The sequence below is a fragment of the Heterodontus francisci genome, chromosome 14, assembly GCF_036365525.1.
Source record: "Heterodontus francisci isolate sHetFra1 chromosome 14, sHetFra1.hap1, whole genome shotgun sequence".
Taxonomy (NCBI): Eukaryota; Metazoa; Chordata; class Chondrichthyes; order Heterodontiformes; family Heterodontidae; genus Heterodontus; species Heterodontus francisci.
In genome coordinates, this window is record NC_090384.1 from 43,084,742 (window position 1) to 43,098,041 (window position 13,300).

General features: G+C 44.9%; 1 protein-coding gene across 3 annotated transcripts in view; it reads left to right on the plus strand.

Moving 5' to 3' along the window:
- Positions 1 to 13,300, plus strand: part of LOC137377286 (anoctamin-9-like) — a 178,331-nt gene that overhangs the window by 127,189 nt on the left and 37,842 nt on the right. The gene's annotated exons all lie outside the window — the stretch shown is intronic.

The window sequence follows — 13,300 nt, forward strand, 5'->3', positions numbered from 1 at the left end:
AGAGAGAGGGAGAAGTGGGGGGGGATAGTGAGGGGGAGAGAGAGAGGGATGGGGGAACAGAGAGAGAGGGGTGGACAAAAAGAGGGGGTCAGAAGGAAAAAGAAAGGGGACAGAGAGAGAGTGGGTGGGACAGTGAGAGAGAGGGGGGGGGGACTGTAAGAGAGAGAGGGGGACAGAGAGAGATGGATAGAGGGAGAGGTGAACAGAGAGAGAGAGGGAGACACAGAGAGAGGGGGACAGAGAGAGGGGGAGGAGACAACACAGAGAAGGGGATGACACAGAGGAGGGGGGAACCACAGAGAGGGAGACAGAGAGAGAGGGAAGAGGGAGCAAGAGTTATCAAGGTCACTTCTGACAGATGGATATCTATCCGGAATACTCTGCATCGCTACAATTGTGAGGGCAAACACTGACTGCTTGTGCAAGCAAAGAAATGCCAGGTATCTCACTAAATCAGTGTCCAACATAGTGATATCAAAGTAAGTTTAAAGCTTCTTCACAAAAATGCAAATCTGTTGTTTTGATAAATGGTAATATAAATTTTTAATGCCTTTATTTTTCAAAAATTGTCTCACCAGCCCCATATGTGGAACAAAAATTGTAATGTGCCCCACCATGGGAAAAGGTTGGACACCCCTGCTTCAAGCCTTTAACCCTGTGTTTTAAAATAATCTAGCAGCTATGTTATTTTAAAACACAAGTTTAAAGGCTTGTGTTATGTAAACTCATTTTAAAATGGTGTTACGACCGAGGCAAGAGGAGTGCACTATTAATTCACTTCCACTTGTCCACAGGTCACAACATATCAATAAATTTTCCTACTTACTGAAACAGCTAATTAGATACTCTATTTGTCCCCAGAAAAAATCACACCGACCAGGTTTCTTTAATAAACAACAAAATTATCTGTTTATTATAAACCAAGTATTAACCAATAATGAAGTAAATATATACACAAATTGAAATATTAAAGCCCTGTATTTTCTATCTAATAGCCCTCACACGCACACACACATACATCCAAAAACTGGTTAACTGGGGGAAAAAAAGGATTTTTGTTTACAACTGTTACAAAGGAATAGAAGGAATAAAAAAAAAACTTAGACTGCAAAGATCTGGAATGAAGTCCTTTGTTTTGGTGAGGTGTCCCAAAGTCGAATAGTTGGCTACCACTAGGAATCTTTCCAGGTGTGGTTGATGAACAGCCTGTTTGGGTAGGCATTCAAAGAAATTCAACTGCAGAAGGGCGGCACAGTGGATAGCACCGCAGTCTCACAGCTCCTGGGACCCGGGTTCCATTCTGGGTACTGCCTGTGCGGAGTTTGCAAGTTCTCCCTGTGACCGCGTGGGTTTTCGCCGGGTGCTCCGGTTTCCTCCCACAGCCAAAGACTTGCAGGTTGTTAGGTAAATTGGCTGTTGTAAATTGCCCCTCGTGTAGGTACGTGGTAGGGAATATGGGATTACTGTAGGGTTAGTATAAATGGGTGGTTGTTGGTCGGCACAGACGCGGTGGGCCGAAGGGCCTGTTTCAGTGCCGTATCTCTTAAAAAAAAAGGCTACACACAAGTCTTACAGCAGGTGTGCAGCAACAAAGGTGTTGGTTCTGACACATTCGATGCAAAGTCCTTTTTAAAGGCACAACATTTCTGAAAATATTCAGGAGTTCTTCAAAATATAGGAGGCAAGAGTAGAACTTCATACAGGCTTTTGCTTTTCAAGAGCAGGGATTCTTCAAAGCGAGCTAAGAGTTTTCTTTTGAACTCCTGGCCAGTCCATAAACAAATTCCAATTGCCTCTTTTAGTCCAAAATCCAGCATCTTTTAACAGTTCAAAGTGAAACCAAAACAGTTCACAGATTCTGTCCCATGATGATCATAAATTCTGTCTTGTCACAACTCAAAATAGCTCTTAAGTCAAACCTCCGAGGTGTTTACTTGAAATCACATGTTTTCCAGTACTTGTTTACAAGTTAGCAAAAACACCCAAAGTTCAGCAATCTCCAGATGATTCCATGTCCATGAAATCCTTTTTAGTTTAAAAAAAAATACAGATTCCCAAGTTTTAAAATAAAAATGGAGACTCTCGTAACAATGACGAAAGTCACTAACGGAATGTCTTGATTTCTGTGCTCTGGCACGCTTTACTTTCACCTGGGGCACAAGCTCGGCGACATGTTGAAAGTTGCTGGACTTTTACTTCTATATAAATCTCACAATTCCGCTGTTATCCATTTGGAATCACATTATTCCAGAACTTGTATTGAGGGGAAAACAGGCAAGAAAATCCAAGGAATCTTCAGAAGTCAGCACTGTACGTTCTTCATGCGTACAACAGTATGGTGTAATGGGGCTGAGTGATATTGGCAAAAACAGGATGTTGCTGACCCACATACAATAGTTAGTAAATACAATGCAACTGATAGCTTTAATAAAGCTTAATCTATGATGAACTATCTACGATTCCTTAAAAAAATCTATGCTGCATTTAGTTTTAAAAACTGTCAGGGAAGACATAGTAAAAATTTATTATGTTTCAATGACCATGCTAGAAACATTCAGAAACTGATTGTTTTTTTTTAGCTGCGAATTGGGTTAAAGAGCAAGTTTTACAAGTATGTCAAAGATCAGTAACTGCAATGTGCATCATTTACTATCCAGTTTGAGGGCAGATGACCTGAGTGGCCAATGTAATTTGAAAGTTGGCTGTATCATATAATTATATTATGTTAAAGGTGCATGCTTGCTAACAGGTAATAGATTTGGCTTGGGCCAAATTTGTACTTAGTCTGTAGTACTATCTTACATATCGTGACTAAACATTTTGTAACTGAATAATACATGCAATAACAACTGTTCAACTTTTTGCAGTAACGCTTTTTATTAATAATTATCTTGTCAGAGCTGAATCGGAATCAACAGTGATAGATTTAGATAGAGACATAAGTGAATTTAAGAGAATCGCCTTATTGGAGGAACTGAAGGGCACTCTTTTTTGTAATTGTGTTTATCTAATTTTGTCACTAGCTTTTGTGAGCAAATGACATTTTGTCCATAAGAGATGCTGTTGTTTCTGTATTTTGGAATCCATGACCTAGTTTAATAGCCTGTCAAGATGAATAAACTAGTCTTGGCTACATACCATTAATCTCTCTGTCCCTTCCCATCCTACTCTGTTTTTCTGTTTTACATGACTCTTTTGAAGTACTATCTCCTTCACCCTATAACATTCTCCTGATTTGGAGATCACTGCCCTTTTGTTGGCTGCCTGTCTTCAGGCACATATTACAAGCAGGTGGAGAAGTTGCACAAATAGAGACCATCACGGGTTAAATTGTCTTGTCACAACTGCAGTGTGAGAAATGGTCTGTCTTCCTATTGCTGATTTTTCTCTTGCCTCTCACCTCAATAACCACAATAACAATGCTCTTCTTGAATTTCATGATTTATTGGATGAATTTGCACTCCTAACATAGTGTGAATCCACAAAGGTCATCCGATAAGGTCCATCTACCACACCATATGGGCAGCTAGCTCTATTCTGCCAAAAAAAGTAATTTGCACTGGTATTGCATACTATTTTGCCAGCTAGCCAGCTAATAGTTGTGCTGCTCTCCACAGATGTTTGTATGCTTAGCTACTTCATTTATCAGGAGATATGTGTTTTAAATTGGACTGTGTTTTGAAGGCATTAGGTTGGCTTTACACTTTATATACAGCTTAATTGCCCCAATATCCATGACTGAGTCAATAACTTTGTCAAATGGTGCAACATGTCGGTGCCTATCCCTGCGCACAGTAAATGACCGCCTGAAGTATGCAGAGCAGGAAGATCATGACGTCACCAGCGCTGGTATTTTGCAGCTCAGTGCTCCAGCTAATGCTCTCTCTTAACCTCGCACAGCTGATCATGCATTCAGCAGCAGGACTCAACCCCATCCCCCAACAACTCCAGCACTATTTAAAGGGTTCATCAACTACTTACAGGTTAGGTACTGGTTGATTTATTCTGGGTGCTGCTTCGATTCTACAAGTGTTTGCTGCTTTCTATTGTTTAAAGTTGCAGAAGTCTGCAGGGAGTGGTATGGCAGGCGTTCAAAAACATTTTGCTGACTTCAAGGCTTCTGTACAAACCAGACATGGGTGCACTCGTAAGAATGGCTTGGACAATGAAGAGGCCATATAGAGCAGGAAAAGTTGCTGTAAAAGGGAGGAGGAGGAGGAGGGCAAGAAGGGTTCTCAGCAGTAGGCTGTATCTGCCCAGAGTATTCAGGGAGTAATTCTCCTACCTGAAACACAGAGAGGAACAATGTGTGTGACATCTGCGCTTCAGTAATGACGTGTCACTGAAATCTGTCACATTCTGCAGCCACACTGTAACCTCAGAGCAGGGTGAGGACCCCATTGCCAGTTGCTGTAAAGGTGACCATGGCGATGAACTTGTATGCATCTGGCTCCTTCCAAGCTGGAGCTGAAAATATCTGCAACATCTAGGTGTTCACTATCCATTGTTTCAACAGGGAGGTCACTAATGCTCTCTATTCAATTAAAGCTAACTACATTTCATTCTCTCTTGCTGGCACAGTGGTTAGCACCGCAGCCTCATAGCTCCAGCGACCCGGGTTCAATTCTGGGTACTGCCTGTGTGGAGTTTGCAAGTTCTCCCTGTGTCTGTGTGGGTTTCCTCCGGGTGCTCCGGTTTCCTCCCACATGCCAAAAGACTTGCAGGTTGATAGGTAAATTGGCCATTATAAATTGCCCCTAGTATAGGTAGGTGGTAGGGAAATATAGGGACAGGTGGGGATGTGGTAGGAATATGGAATTAGTGTAGGATTAGTATAAATGGGTGGTTGATGGTCGGCACAGACTCGGTGGGCCGAAGGGCCTGTTTCAGTGCTGTATCACTAACTAACTTGCCAGGGAGAAGCAGGCAGATGAGCACGTGGCTTTGCTAGGATTGCAGGCTTCCCCATGGTGCAGGGTGCCATTGACTGCACGCACATCGCTTTGTGGGTGCCACACGTCAAATATGCCATATACTGGAACTGAAAGGGATTCCAGTCCCTCATGTCCAGCTCCTGTGTGACTATGGGCAGAGAATCCTGCAGGTCAACGTCTGGTACCCTGGCAGCAGTCATGATGCCTTCATCCTGTGGCAGTCTGCTTTGCCAGCTGCATTTGTGCCACCACGGCAAACCAAAGGATGGCTACTGGGTGGCAAAGGCTATCTGCTGATGACTGGCTAATGACTCCAGTGCACAATGTACGCATGTATGCGCAGCATTTATAAAATGAAAGTCATGCTGCAATATGAAATGAGATAGAGCAGACCACTGGCGTGCTGAAAGAACACTTCCTTTGCCTGGACCTCTCTGGAGGAGCCCTGCTGTACTTGGCAGAGCAGGTGTCAAGATTTGTCTTGGTCTGCTGCATGCTACACAACCTTGCCATCATGAGGGGACAGGCTATTCCACGAGCTAAATGGTGAGCAGCTAAGGAGCATGAGGAGGAGGAGAAAGAAAAGAGGAAGTAACCTAGACAGTAACCTAGACAGCCCCTTTCTGGCTGGGCTTTCATGAAGAACTCATCATAGTGTGATGCCAGTAACCATAACCCCAATTCCCCAATCACCAACATTCAGTCTGACATCTTACTGTCCCTCTGTCACTGACTGTCACAGCATTTGCTTGGCTGCAATGCAAAAATAAAAAACACTCCAAAAATATTCCAAACCAAATTTCCAAGAGAAATTCATTCCATATTCCATACATAAGTCAACTAATCACCCTTGTGTATTCTCCTTAGTGCCTGTCTTCTGTATATCTTTGCCTGTGCTACCCCAGTGGCTGCAGCAAGGCAGGTGGAAGTTTGATAAACTTTCAGTGGAGGAGATTGCAAATGACCTTGGAGGATGACCTTGAGCAGCTCTGGGACTAGAAGGCCTGGCTGTCGACTGCACCATCTTGGCACTGGGGCAGAAGTCGGCTGGCTGGCTGGCTAAAAGGTAGGCTGGGTGGCTGAAAGATAACTGCAAGGGCACTTCTGGAGTGGCAGGGGTGGGAGGATGAATGCTGTCTGAATGCTGACAGCAGGTTTGTGTCCATGGAGGCACTGCCACTCAGTCGTGGCAGTGCTTCAGCAATTCTAGTAATCCGTTGGAGGTCAGATTGCTATGATACCCTGTAAGCCCCTTTGCACACTGTAATGAACAACCACGATAGCTGCAGTCTGAACTTGCAAAGCAGTAAGCTGACCTAGAATAACTGCAGTATGGGCTTGCATAACCTCAATATGAGGTTCACGGCAGCACTGACTTCTGGTGGAAGCTGCTTGTGCTGCAATGGAAACTGAGACATTGTGCTTCAGATGCTGCATCATGGTTGGGTCCACAGGTGTGCTGATGGAGTGGGCCACCACTTCCATGCTGGAAAGGATGGGGTCCAAGCTCTGCATAAAGCCCTGTACCAAGTTGGTGCTGGACTCCTCCATGCTCCTTGACACTGGCCACAAGCCTTCTGGCGGACTTCCCAATGCACCAAGCATTTTGTCGTGCATACCAATCACCCTTTCATCATAGGCTGCCTCATCGAAGTGCTTATCTGAGTCATTTGTGTGTGACCTCGCCCTGCAGTGGGGTAGCACCTACACTATACTTGCCCCCTGACATGGCTGCAGGCAGATGTTTTACTTTGTGCAGATTTCACCTCAAAGCTATCCTTCAAATAAGTCACAGTGTCTGTATCTGAGCTGGTGGCTGCAAGTATGAAATCAAGTGATGGCGCTCTGTCTTCATAATCATTGTCTTCTTGCTGTTCCTCCACTTCCTGACCAGGTTGCAGTTCTTGGGTATCTGAAAGGAGAAAAGCACAAGTGATGCTGAGGGTGGGATAAAGTACGGTGCGCACGCTTACAGCATCTGCAGCTTGTACATCAGTAGAGTGCTGGATGCGGGGGTGGGGTGGGGGGGGGTGCAGGGCGGTGGAATGCAAGAAGAAGGATTAAGCACGGGGATAATATCACTGCCTCCGCTTGGCCAGGACCATTTCAATAATGGCCAGCACTGTTTCCTCCATGCAGGCACACCTGTCTCCCCCTAGTTAGTTCCTGCCGCCTCTGGTTGTGTGTCGAATCCTGCAAGAGAGAGGTAAGTATATTATTGAGTGTTGTACAATCTGTTTGGCTGATGTGGCTGTCACGCTTGAATAGCTGAATAGTTGGCATTCTCTGCACACATATCTTACCTTACCCAAGCTAGCCTATATGTGACTCCAGAGCCACACAGTATGGTTGACTCTAAACTGCCCTCTGAAATGGCCTAGCGAGCCACTCAGTCATATCAAACCGCTACGAAAAACAGTAAGAATAAAACTAGATGGATCACCTGGCATCAACCCAGGCACCAGATATGACAAAAGCGCACTCAGCCCACTCAACCCGGCAAAGTCATCCTCAGTAACATGTCTCCGACTTGTGCCAAAATTGGGTGAGCTGTCCCACAGGCTAGTTATGCAATGGCATCCATCACCAACGCACTGTAGCTGCATTGTGTACCATCTACAAGATGCACTGCAGCAACTTGCCAAGGCTTCTTCAACAGCACCTCCCAACCCTGCGAGCTTTAGCGCCTAGAAGGACAAAGGCAGCTGCCGCATGGGAACACCACCGCCTGCAAATTCTTCTCCAAGTCACATGCCATCCTGACTTGGAAACATATAGTCATTCCTTCATTGTTGTTGGATCAAAAGCCTGGAACTACCTTCCGAACAGCACTGTGGGAGTACCTCCACCACACGGGCTGCAGCGGTTCAAGAAGGCAGCTCATCACCACCTTCTCAAGGGCAATAAATATTGGTCTTGCCAGCAACATCCACATTCCATGAATAAAAGATGTGGGTCTGAGGCTTGTAGCAGTACTAAGTGTGTGAGGGTGTGGTGTAGTATATGAATGTTAGGTATGATTGATTGTTGGTAGGTGAGTAATGGGGCTGTGTCCCTAGCGAGTGGTGCAGTTGGTAGGATATGGCATTTGAACATACATTCACAGAACTTGATCACTCGTGTGAGGTCACTGAACTTCTTGCAGCAATGCATCCAGGTCTTCGCGGCTTGATTCCACTGTATCTGCTGGCATTGCCTTCTGAGCATATGTTCGCAGGGCCCTTGCAGATGCAGAACATCTTTCCTCCTTTCCATCTCCTGACCAAGAGCTCCATCATGATTTTCTCTTTCCTAATGCAGGGACGTAATTCAAATATAGCTATTTAACTGCCCCTCCTCTGAGAATGGTTAATTCAGTACAGGCACATTGGAGTGCATTTGTCTACTAAGGCATTTATAAGCTAGTGACATACACTGATCATGTTTTTGTATGATTGTAGGTTGCTGGATCACAAGATAATTTCAGATGATGAAGGCCATTTGGTCCATCTTAATTTATCCATCCAGAGAGATCCTAATGTTTCTCTGTTGTAGCAACTGTTTCTTAAATAATTCCAGGGCTTTTCCTCGACTACTATGTCTGTAGGTTTATTTCACACATGGACTAAATCTGCAGTAATAAGATGCAATAGGTATTGTTAGCATAGTTGTGCACTGCAGACCACATGATAGTGTACTGAATTACAAGTGCATTTTTCAATTCGTTCATGGGATCTGAGCATCACTGGCAATGCTAGCATTTATTGCCCATCCCTAATTGTCCTTGAGAAAGTGATGGTGAAGCTGCTTTCTTGAACCACTGCAGTCCATGTTATAAGTGCACCCACAATACTGTTAGGGAGGGAGTTCCAGGAATTTGACCCAGTGACAATGAAGGAGTGGCAACTGTCATGAAATCTGCAGTCTGCAGGACTCGTAGGGAGCTTGTGCGAGCTGTCTTCTGAACAGATGACTTGTTGAATGTTCTGTTAGGTTCACAGACCCTGATCGCAAAGATGTTTTCTTTTTTTGGGACAGACAGTGAGGAACTGGGACAGGCTGTCCTAACAGAAACTGAAACAAAAACTCCAGGTTTCCAGGGAAACTGAAATTGGTTGGAACCAGACAAAAAGGAGACAGAGCCATCCAAGCTCAGTTGGCAGGAAGGTGCATTGCAGGCAGGTTGAAGAAAGTGAAGGCTGGTTCCAGGAGATGTTTCTGTTACTTCAAGGAACTGATTAACCAAACAGTGTACAGGATTGTCAGTGAAGGGCACAAATGAAGGTAGTACTGGTGGATCCATGCCATCAAGCCTGTGGTCAGCAGAGCTGAGAAGGTTCTGGAGAAGTGTGCCATTTTGGGTGAAAACTGTACCCATGGAGTTTGGGATTGAAGGGGAACTGCTGTCGGACAAGGATCAGGGGCTGCATTTTGGAAAACAGGAGCTGGAGATCTACCTGAGGAATTTCAGAGCTTTGAAGAACTTTGTGGCTGTAATCGGTGCCATATATGCTGAATGGACTGCCAGTAAATCTGTGAGATCGACCTTTGTTGTATCTGATAGTTAATGTGCAATTTCTAATATATATTATATATATATATATTATATATATAAAATCTCAGTCATGATTTGTCTGTTAATTCATGCTTAATTTATGTTGATTTGGTTTGACTGTTAGAGTAAAAGTCTTAAAAGTGAAATCTTATCTTTTTTTATTGGGGTCATTTGGTAAATTGTTATTCTCCACGGGGATCATAACACAATATAGTTCCAAGTCAGGATAGTGTATAGCTTGGAGGGGAACTTGCAGCTGGCAGTGTTCCCTTGTGTCTGTTGCCCTTGTTCTTCTAGGTGGTAGAGGTCGTGGATTTGGAAGTGGCTGTAAAGGGAGCCTCAGCAAGTTGCTGCAGTGCATCTTGTAGATGGTCCACACTGCTGCCACTGTATGCTGGTGGTGGAGGGAGTGAATGTTTGAGGTGGTGGACAGGGTTCCAATCAAGTGGGTAGCTTTTTGAGTGTTGTTGGAGTATCCAGGCAAATGGAGAGTATTCATCACACTCCTGACTTGTGCCTTGTGGACAGGCTTTGGGAGTCAGAATGTGAGTTACTCGTCGCAGAATTCCCAGACTCTGAACCGCTCTTGTAGCCACAGTATTTGTACGGCTGGTCCAGTTAAGTTTCTGGGTGAATGGATGTTGATAGTGGGGGATTCAGCGATGGTAATGCTGTTAACCATCAAGGGGAGATGGTTAGATTCTGTCTTGTTGGAGATGGTCATTACCTGGCACTTGTATGGCACAGATGTTATTTGCCACTTATCAGCCCAAGTCTGAATGTTGTCTAGGTCTTGTTGCATGCAGACACAGACTGCTTCAGTATCTGAGGAGTTGCAAATGGTACTGAACATTGTGCAATTCTCAGCAAACATCCCCACTTCTGACCTTATGATGGAGGAAAGGTCATTGGTGAAGCAGCTGACGATAGTTGGGCCCAGGACACTGCCCTTGAGAACTCCTGTATCGATGCCCTAGGACTGAGATGATTGACCTCCAACAACCACCATCCTTTGTGCTAGGTATGACTTCAACCATAGTAGGGTTTTTCCCCTGATTTCCATTAACTTTGATTTTGCTAGGAATCCTTGATGCCAAACTTGGTCAAATGCTGCCTTGCGAGTCAATGCACTGGTTATGATTTCCCAAAATTCCCAAGATTCTAGAACAATCCTAGCAGATTGAAAGTTAGCAAATCTAACACTGCTATTCAAGAAAGGAGGGAGAGAGAAAACAGGGAACTATAGTCCAGTTAGTCTGAAATTGGTTGTCAGGTAAGTGCTGGAATCTATTATCAAGGAAGCCTTAACAGGTTCTTTGGCCTCCTTGTCTCGAGAAACAATGGGTAAGCGCCTGGAGGTGGTCAGTGGTTTGTGAAGCAGCGCCTGGAGTGGCTATAAAGGCCAATTCTAGAGTGACAGACTCTTCCACAGGCGCTGCAGATAAAATTGGTTGTCGGGGCTGTTACACAGTTGGCTCTCTCCTTGCGCTTCTGTCTTTTTTCCTGCCAACTGCTAAGTCTCTTCGACTCGCCACGCTTTAGTTCCGCCTTTATGGTTACTCGCCAGCTCTGACGATCGCTGGCAACTGACTCCCACGACTTGTGATCAATGTCACAGGACTTCATGTCGCGTTTACAGATGTCTTTAAAGCAGAGACAAGGACGGCCAGTGGGTCTGATACCAGTGACGAGCTCGCTATACAATGTGTCCTTGGGGATCCTGCCATCTTCCATGCGGCTCACATGGCCAAGCCATCTCAGGCACCGCTGGCTTAGCAGGATGCTGGGGATATTGGCTGCCTCGAGGACTTCTGCGTTGAGGTTACGGTCCTGCCACCTGATGCCAAGGATTCGCTGGAGGCAGCGAAGATGGAATGAATTGAGACGTCGCTATTGGCTGACGTACGTTGTCCAGGCCTCGCTGCCGTAGAGCAAGGTACTGAGGACAAAGGCTTGATACACTTGGACTTTTGTGTTCTGTGTCAGTGCGCCATTTTTCCACACTCTCTTGGCCAATCTGGACATAGCAGAGGAAGCCTTCCCCATGCGCTTGTTGAATTCTGCATCGAGAGACAGATTACTGGTGATAGTTGAGCGTAGGTAGGTGAACTCTTGAACCACTTCCAGAGTGTGGTCACCGATATTTATGGATGGGGCATTTCTGACGTCCTGTCCCATGATGTTCGTTTTCTTGAGGCCAATGGTTAGGCCAAATTCGATGCAGGCAGCCGCAATCCTTTCGATGGGTCTCTGCAGACACTCTTCAGTGTGAGATGTTAATGCAGCATCGTCAGCAAAGAGGAGTTCCCCAATGAGGACTTTCCGAACTTTGGTCTTAACTACCGTGGAATCTCACTGCTCAGCATAGTGGGGAAAATCTTCGCTCGAGTCACTTTAAACAGGCTCCAGAAGCTGGCTGAGTGTGTCTACCCTGAGGCACAGTGTGGCTTTCGAGCAGAGAGATCCACCATTGACATGCTGTTCTCCCTTCGCCAGCTACAGGAGAAATGCCGTGAACAACAGATGCCCCTCTACATTGCTTTCATTGATCTCACCAAAGCCTTTGACCTCGTCAGCAGACGTGGTCTCTTCAGACTACTAGAAAAGATTGGATGCCCACCAAAGCTACTTAGTATCATCACCTCATTCCATGACAATATGAAAGGCACAATTCAGCATAGCGGTGCCTCATCAGACCCCTTTCCTATCCTGAGTGGCGTGAAACAGGGCTGTGTTCTCGCACCTACACTGTTTGGGATCTTCTTCTCCCTGCTTCTCTCACATGTGTTCAAGTCTTCAGAAGAAGGAATTTTCCTCCACACAAGATCAGGTGGCAGGTTGTTCAACCTTGCCCGTCTAAGAGCGAAGTCTTAACAATGCACTTAGAAAATCATAACATGATTAGATAAAGTCAACATGTTTTACAAAAGGGAAATCCTATTTGACAAATTTATTAGAGGTTTTTGAGGATGTAACCAGTAGGATAGATGAAAGGGAACCAGTAGATGTAGTATGCATGGATCTCCAAAAGGCATCGTTAAGGTGCCACACAAAAGGTTAAGATGAAAAATAACAGCTCATGGATAGAGAATTGCCTAATGACAGAAAGCAAAGAGTAAGGGATGAATGAGCATTTTCGTGTTGGCAGGCTGTAACTAGTGGAGTGCCACAAGGATCAGTGCTGGGGCCTCAGCTATCTACAATCAATCGCAATGACTTAAATGAAGAGATAGAGTAATGCATCCAAATTTGCTGATGATACTAAGGTAGGTGGAAATGTAAGCTGTGAGAAGGACAAAGAGAGGCTGCGGGGAGATATAGAGAGGTTAAGTGAGCGGGCGACAAGGTGACAGATGGAAGTATGAGATTATTCACGTTGGTAGTAAGAATAGAAAAGCAGAAATTTTTTTAAAAGGCACGAAACTTGTAAATGTTGATGTTCAGAGGGACTTGGGTGTACTCATACAAGGAACAGAGAAAATTAGCATGCGGGTACAGCAAGCAATTAGGAAGGCAAATGGCATGTTGGCCTTTATTGCAAGAGGTTTGGAGTACAAGAATAAAGAGGTCTTGCTACAATAGTATAGGGCTTTGGTGAAACCACACCTGGCGAACCATGCACAGTTTTGGTCTCCATTTTTAAGGAAACATATACTTGCATTGGAGGTGGTACAGCAAAGGTTCACTAGATTGGTCCCTAGGATGAGAGGGTTGTCCTATGATGAGAGGCTGAGTAAACTATGTCTATATTCTCTGGAGTTTAGAAGAATGAGCAGTGATCTCATTGAACAAACAAGATTCTAAAGAGGCTTGACAACGTAGACACTGAGAG